The sequence below is a fragment of the Oryza brachyantha genome, chromosome 6, assembly GCF_000231095.2.
Source record: "Oryza brachyantha chromosome 6, ObraRS2, whole genome shotgun sequence".
NCBI classification, from domain to species: Eukaryota; Viridiplantae; Streptophyta; class Magnoliopsida; order Poales; family Poaceae; genus Oryza; species Oryza brachyantha.
The window spans coordinates 8,865,450-8,873,056 of NC_023168.2; the positions used below are offsets into that span (position 1 = coordinate 8,865,450).

The 7,607-nt window shown below is 46.7% G+C and overlaps 1 non-coding gene across 1 annotated transcript; it reads left to right on the top strand.

Moving 5' to 3' along the window:
* Positions 1-6,619: 6,619 nt before the first annotated feature.
* Positions 6,620-6,690, top strand: TRNAC-GCA. The gene has a single exon. It is a non-coding gene; the product is annotated as a tRNA-Cys (tRNA).
* The last annotated feature ends 917 nt before the right edge of the window (positions 6,691-7,607 follow it).

Sequence of the window (7,607 nt, forward strand, 5' to 3'; positions counted from 1 at the left end):
AATTGATTTAGGACTTTTCTGTTTAGCTAAAAAACCCAGAAAACTTCTAAAATTCATAAGTAATTCATCTAGTCTCCGTTTAGGCCCATTCAAATTTCATTAAATTCATAAAATTATCAAAAATCCATTAAAAATAGTTTCTTTTACTGTTTCAGTAGAGTTTTTGCCTGTTTTATTTATTTTTGTGCTTTGTCACTTAGATTCGGACCCCGCCGAAGAGCCGGTTTACTTCGAGATCGTCGCCGAAGTTCCCCAAGGGCCAGATCAAGGCAAGTGACACTCATCCTTGAACATATTGAACCCATTATTGCAAATTCCCCGCTTTATTACTTCAAATATGCACTGTTTTAATTAAAGTATTTACTTTATGTTATTTTCGGGTAAACCTTATTATTATGCCGTTGTTTATCCAACTTTATTCATTGCTGGACCAGGGGTAACTTGATTAGAGTCAGGCCTAGGTTAATGCTTAGCCATGCTTAGAACAAATAGCTCATGGGATCACATTTAATTATGCTTAGTTCTGAATAGCCGAGATAATGATTCACTACCCGGTTCGGGTTAATGTCAACTAAAATATTGATAATGGTGGGCTGTGGGTGCATGGTTTTGAGAGTCGCACCCATGGTAATTAAGGACCGGTTCACGGGAAACCCTGGAAGTAAATAAGTGCTAACCACATGCCGAAATGGGTAAGGTGGGATTTTGAGCATGACTTCGAACTATTTGACGTACCCAGGCAAGGGTAGGCGTGATGGAGTATGGACGGGCAATCGTGGTGTAACGAAAGCTTCTCCTGCTTCCGGATCTACCAAGGCACAAGAGGGGACTGCCCGACTTAGTGTAAAGGAGGGGGTGAAACCTGAAATGTGGTGCGATTAAATAGGGAGGGTTGTGTAACGGGTCCTATCACGGTCTCCTTTCCGGTATGCCGTGGTGGTATGTCGGCGCACGTTCAAGTGTAGTGGAGTCGTGTCTTGTGGGTACAGTAGTACACCTCTGATTGGAGTATAAACTATTCGAATAGCCGTGCCCACGGTTAAGGGCAAACTCCCAGCTTCACTGTGATTAGTGAACGGTAATAACTTGAATAAATTGGTTATCACTCGGGACTACTGCAACGTGGTGTAACGTTGAGTAGTGGTTGGGCCTGTTGCAACGTGGTGTAACGTTGGACAGTGTTGTGGTACTTTACAACTGCTGTTTATTTATGTTTTACTGTACTTAATCACCTTTGTTCTTTAAGCTCTGTTATTTATTTAAACTGCCGCTTTATTGCAACTAACCCTAGCCTGTCCCTGTTAATCCTTATGCATCATTTATTTCCCCCTTGTCCGTGTTACTTGTTGAGTACGGTGGTTTGTACTCAGCCTTGCTTAACTTTCCCAACCCAGAGCTAGAAGCAGAGTCCGATGGAGGTGCCTCTCAGGAGTGAGCTGTTCCGCCGTCGAAGTGTTGCCTGTGGACTAGAGCCGTACCCGCTGGAGCTAGTCTACCCCTTTGTTTTTCTTTCCGCTGCATTTCCGCTAGAATAAGTGTATTTTTCAGTTGTTTCTAAGAACGATGGTTATGTAATCAGCATTGTCTTTGTGTGTACCCTGGCTGGTCCTGGACAGGGAATTAATACACAATTAAGTTCAGAAATTCGTGTGAGGAATTTCTGGGCGTGACACGCGATGAGCGCGGCGGCGCTCCGACGGTGGCGGGGTCGCGTCGGTGACAGCAAGGCGAAGGTGGCGGCTGGTGGACAGGCGACGGAGACAGCCGAAGCGCGCAAGAATGCGGCGGCGACGTCGGCTCCGGCGGCCACGGGCGGAGTGGAAAAGAGAGGGAGGGGGAGGACGGCGACAGCTTACCGGCGGTGGGGACGGCGGCGGCAAGTCGGCGAGGCTTGTGCACACGCGGTGATGGCCGGCGGTGAGTGAGAGCGGCGGTGGTAGAGACCGAACGCGGCGGACGGCGACGACGACGCGGAGCGGCGGCGACGCGGCACGGCACGCGCGGAAGGCGGCGGTGCAAGCCGCCACATGGCGGTGCGAGTGGGCAAGACGATGGTGGCGGGCGCTTGTGGCGGCGGCAAGCGTGGCCGGAGAGAGGAGGGAGGAGCGGCGCGACAGCGGTGATGTTGTCGCGGTGGTGGCATGGAAAGGGCGGGGGTGGTTAGCCACGGTGGCACGCGGATGGCTGCCGGTGGTTGCGGGGCGGCTGTTGCGATGCGCGGACGCGGAGGAGGCGGTTGGAGACAGTGTCGCACACGCGTGCAAAGAAGGCGGCGGCAAATGCGGCGGCGGCGGCGACGTGGCGCGGAAAGCGCGGGCGTGGCCGTTGCGGACACGGGCGAAGCGAGGCGATGCGGAGCGCGAATGCGGGCGCGACCGAGCGACGAGGCAGAGGCGAGGCTCGGCGTCTCGGCGAGGCGGTGCGGCTCGACGGGTGCGGCCGGCCCGGCGAGCAGCTGGCGGCGGCAGTGCGGTGGCACGGCACAGCGCGGCCAGCGGTGGGCGAGAGCGGCGACACGGCAAGGGCGAGGCAGCGGGGCAGCGGCCGACGGCAGCCACGGCGAGGCGGCGGCTGGTGTCTCGGCGCGACATCTCGACGCGAGGGAGAGGCGGGCACCGGAGGATGAAGACGGCTCCAAAGACGGCGTGGTCATGTTGGCGATCGTGAGGCGAGGGAGACGGCACCGGGACGGACGGTGGCGACGTCCAGAGCGCGCGAGGGCACGGCGGCGGCACTGGCTCGGCGTCCACGGGCGGAGGGTGGCTGGCAGGTGCAAACCGGTAGCGCGACGGCGCGGGTGCGTGATCGGCGTCCAGCGGCAAGGCCGAGCGGCGGGCGAATGCAGAGGCAAGGACGCTGGCACGCGCGGCGAGCGCGCGGACGCAGCGGGCGACGCGGCGCGACGCGGCGCAGCGGCATGCTGGCGAGACGGAGGAGAGCGGTGGCGCGCGACTGGGGAGCGGCGCAACACGGACGGCGTGACGGCTAGGCGGCTCGACGCGACGGACGGCGGCACGACGTCACGGCCAAGGCACGGCCAGCGCGGGGACGGCGCGAGCGGGTGCAGCCGGAGGAGGTAGACGGGCCCGACAGGTTGGGCCCACCTATCAGTGTCCTAGAAGAGGGAGAGGGAGGCGAAGAGGACTTGGGTGCAGGTTGGGCCACGACTCGAAAAATTGCGAACAGAACGCGGCGTCACACGACAGAACCGAAACGTGCAAGAATTAGAGAATCGTACGATGAATCGGATCCGGAACACAAAACCGTGCACTGTTAGCGGAAAAACGACAAGATTGAACGACCCGCTAAATCAAGATTTAACGACTGGCTAAACTGAACTAAACGATTTAACGTAAAATCAATCTATGTGTACGAAATTAGACTTCGCACGGTAGATCAATCTCACGCTAGCAAATTAGATTAGAAAACCTAAGCAATTACACGGTAGATTAACGATAGATTGATTTGCATGAATAAAACGTATGCAAACCTGAGGTTTGGTGGACAGATCAGCGACGGATTGCAGTTGTTCCTCGTTGTTAGGCTAGAAAACCTGAACAATTAAACGGTAGATTAATTTAGATTGACTCGCAAGAATAAAATACATGCGAACCTGAAATTTGGTGGAGAGAGACCAGCCGGCGACATGCTGCAAACAAGGATGCAGCAGGGCTGCTAGCGGCTTGCTGCGCAGCTGCTGTGATAGGGGCGGCACAGCTGTAGCGGAGGCGGAAGAGGCGACTGGAGATGCACGGGAGAGGGAGACGGGGAAAAGAGGCCAGGCTGTAGGGGGTATTTATAGGGGGAGCTAGAGATAAATCTAGTTACCCATCTCCTATTAAAAAGGAATAGATAAGGTTTCAAAGGGATAAGAAATTGAATTCTAATTGATAGGAATTAATTTTCTAGGTGGAGATAGAGATGAGGCTGCATGGCTTGGAGAGGAGGAGGAGAGGATCGTACGGTCCAGGGGGGAGGAGGAGTTGGGCCAAGGGAGAGAAAAAGGAAAAGAGAAAAAGAAAAAGGGAAAAAGGGAAAAAAAGAGAAGGGAAAAAGAAAAGAAAAAGGAAGGAGGGAAAAAAAGAAATTGCCCTCCAATTTTGCCGATTTTTATTAAGTTTATTAGACCAAATTTTCTTGACTGCAATTCAAATATAAATCCTGTTAATCATTTAAAATGTTTTCGGGACATTTTACAATATCCGAAAAGCTTCCAATTAATTAAATTAATTTATACACTGCTTTTCTCCTGAACTTTAATTAAACAAATTATTTTTAGTGCATTATTTAATTAATTCTTGGCTTGGGTAAAACTCAGGGCGTGACACGGAAGGAGGAGGAGAGATGGGTCGCACTCGGCTGGGCCGGCCAGAGAGGAGGGAGGGGAAGGGGAGGAAGGAAAAAGGATAAGGAGAGGAGGGAATTGAGCTGCGGCCCAATTTGGAAAAGAAACGAAAGGAGAAAAAGGGAGGAAAAAGAGAGAAAAAAAGAAAAAAATGTCGCTTTTATCCAGGTTTTGAATTAATCTTTGGAGCGAAATTTTATACTCTGTAATTTGAATTTAAATCTAGTTAATGATTCACGAACTTCGATTTAATTAAACTAATTTCTTTTGAGGGGTTTTTCCTGAGTTAATTAAACCAATTATTAATTAACAATTTTCTTTTACGATTTTAGGCTTAGGATAGAACTCCGGGTGTGACAACTACTATCTACCCATGGTTATAAATTTGTATGCCTGGGGTCAATGTTAATCCTCTACTTCTCATAATATAGATCAATTAATTTCGGCGCATCGCTATCCTCTTCACCGAGGTTTCAACATCGGTGGAACTTGGCACCTGACGTAGGGCTGCATCGTCTTGAACTCTGGTGGAGGGGTAAGTCCTACGTTCTGCAGGCCACGATAATCATATCAGCTAGATTAGAACTGTCTCTATTCAGTCCGGTCTTCTAATTGTTTTGCGCGATTGCTAGTTATCGTATCAGTTTAAACTTGAGTTACTTCTGTATCTTGGGTTGATCTGAGTTATCGTGTTAATTTTAGGTTGAGTTACTTATGTATCTTGGGTTGATCTGATCGACCACTTTGGATAATTTACGTTGATTTAATATTTGCTATTTGACATCTTCAATCTCGTACTGTCTCTGTTCGATCCGATCTATTAGATTGCGTTTATCAAATAGCTTGTTTATATCATGTTGATATATCTTGTTTATTGTTTTATTGGAGTACCAGCCGATAAGTTATCAGTCATCGGCTCATCGGCTTGATAGCAATCTAGATCTATTTAGTATCTATCATAACATTGCTAGACGTAATCTTGAACTGTCTCGGTTTGGTCTGATCTTTTATCATTATTCATAGCAATCTAGACTAGATATTTTATAAATCTTGATTGTTTGTCAGTCGTTTATAGGCGATGATCCTTTGCCGATCTACATGCTTATCATATTTAGATCAATAGAGTAGCCGATTGTCTTACTGCATTATTTTTATACCAATCGACTTAATTATTTAGATTGGTAATTATTTTATGTTGCATCGGCTTAGGAGGATCCCATGCTAGTTGGTTTTAGCCGATTGTAGCAATTGATTCATTTCTTAACTAAGTACTTGAGTTTAAATGTATTGGATTCTCAGCCGATCCAAGCTTTCAACAGCCGATCGATCATCCTATCGGCTAAATATAGTTACATCAACGTCCGATCGGCTAATTTAGCCGATCGGCTTATTTTATTGTTTATCTTGTCAGTTGCAGGATCAAACTGACTAGCACGCCCACGTATTCTAAGATTTAGGTCGTGCACTAGAATGGAATGTTCTTAGAAGTGACTCCCAGGTTTTCGTGTGTGACACGTTATCAGGTCAACTTTTGGCGTCAACACAATTATATCTTTAAAATAATATACTGGATGATTATATTTTAATGAAAAAATATATATATAAGGTGGATTCACTGTATTTTGGTTATACTGCCTTTGTTCCAAAATATAATAACTTTTAGGTTGTTTAGCATAAACTAACGAGGTATCAAATAATTTATTTAAGTCATTTCAGTGGTTAACTTTTTTGGAATTGTGAATTGATTAGATTCCCTGTCAAAGCATTTGATTTCACTTTGAAAATAATTGGAATTATTAAAATCATGAAAATAAGCGTAGAAGTACTTATCGTGTTATGCAAAAATTTAAATTATAGAAATACTTTTATCCCCTGGTATTAGTTTCCTTCAATGGAATGGGACCGAGAGCTGCAACACCGCACATTTAAGATAACTCATTATTATTGGATCGAAACAGAAGACTAAGATTCATCGCTACGTTAACCCAATGCTATTCGCAGTGTTTATTTAATACTCCCACTGTCAAAAAAAAATCAATTCTCCAGTTTCCGTGTCCAGGACCATTCGTCTTATTTGAAAAATTTTCAGGAAATTAGAAAAAAATAGTCACACGTAAAATACGCAACCCCATGGTTATGAGCCTTGTCAGCTACCAAACAGTTCTATCCTGTTAAACTAAAGAGCGGGGAACTAGTGGATAAAAGGGGGTTGAATACGCCCCTCTACCATATCTATACAAATAGAATAGTCCATTTATACAGAATGGTAAAGAGGGCGGCATGGCCAAGCGGTAAGGCAGGGGACTGCAAATCCTTTATCCCCAGTTCAAATCTGGGTGCCGCCTGATCAATAAAATACTTAGGCTTATAGTACTGATCCAACTCGACAAATGCGTACCCCGCATAAGTTGGGGCAAGAGAATAACTAGGCCCGGCGATGCCTGTGCCCACAAGAAATCTCGGAGCCACCCATTAATCGTTATGGAACTCTGTGCAAAGTTTCCCCCTGTGATATGAGTTACCACCCCTTGATCACTTATAGTACCCCAAACATCCGACTGCATTTTCCAACTCAAATGGAAAATGACTACCGAAATGGAATTGTACATCCAGAATAGACCTAAGAAAACATGATCCCAGGCGGATACTTGACATGTTCCCCCTCGCCCGATCACCAGATTGTTTCTTATTTCCGTATATCTGGCAAGTAGCAACATATGTCAATTTCATGTCTGCTACAGCCTCGAGTTGAGAGGACAAAGATCTTTGGCTTTTCTTCTCCTCCTAAAGAGCACACCATAAAATAATGCAAGAAGACCCAGGAGTAAATAGTAGAGTGGGCTCGGGATTCACTAAGACAGAAATAAAACATTGGGTCGAACTCTTCTTTGGTGTTAAGGTAGTAGCTGTGAGGAGCACGTATGCAGAGAGGAAATTACAGTTTAATAAAAAAGCCTAAAAAGTTTCAACTTTACAGCAATATCAATCAACTAAAAGCTCTATGTAGCAATCCTTACAATGGGGTTGGGTAAGAGTTTTGGTATGCTGGGGGATATTCTTATTTCAGAACCTGATATGCATCTTGCGTTTGTGGGGTCCGAGAGTGGTTGAATAAGTATTGCGTGTGGAAAGAAGTAGACGAAAATGATTTTGGATTCAAAATAGGCGCATTCGACTAAGTCGTACTTTGAACCTGGAGGAGATCCATAAGAACCAAGTCGTGGAGAAGATAGCATCAAACTGGAGATAATAAACCTAACTC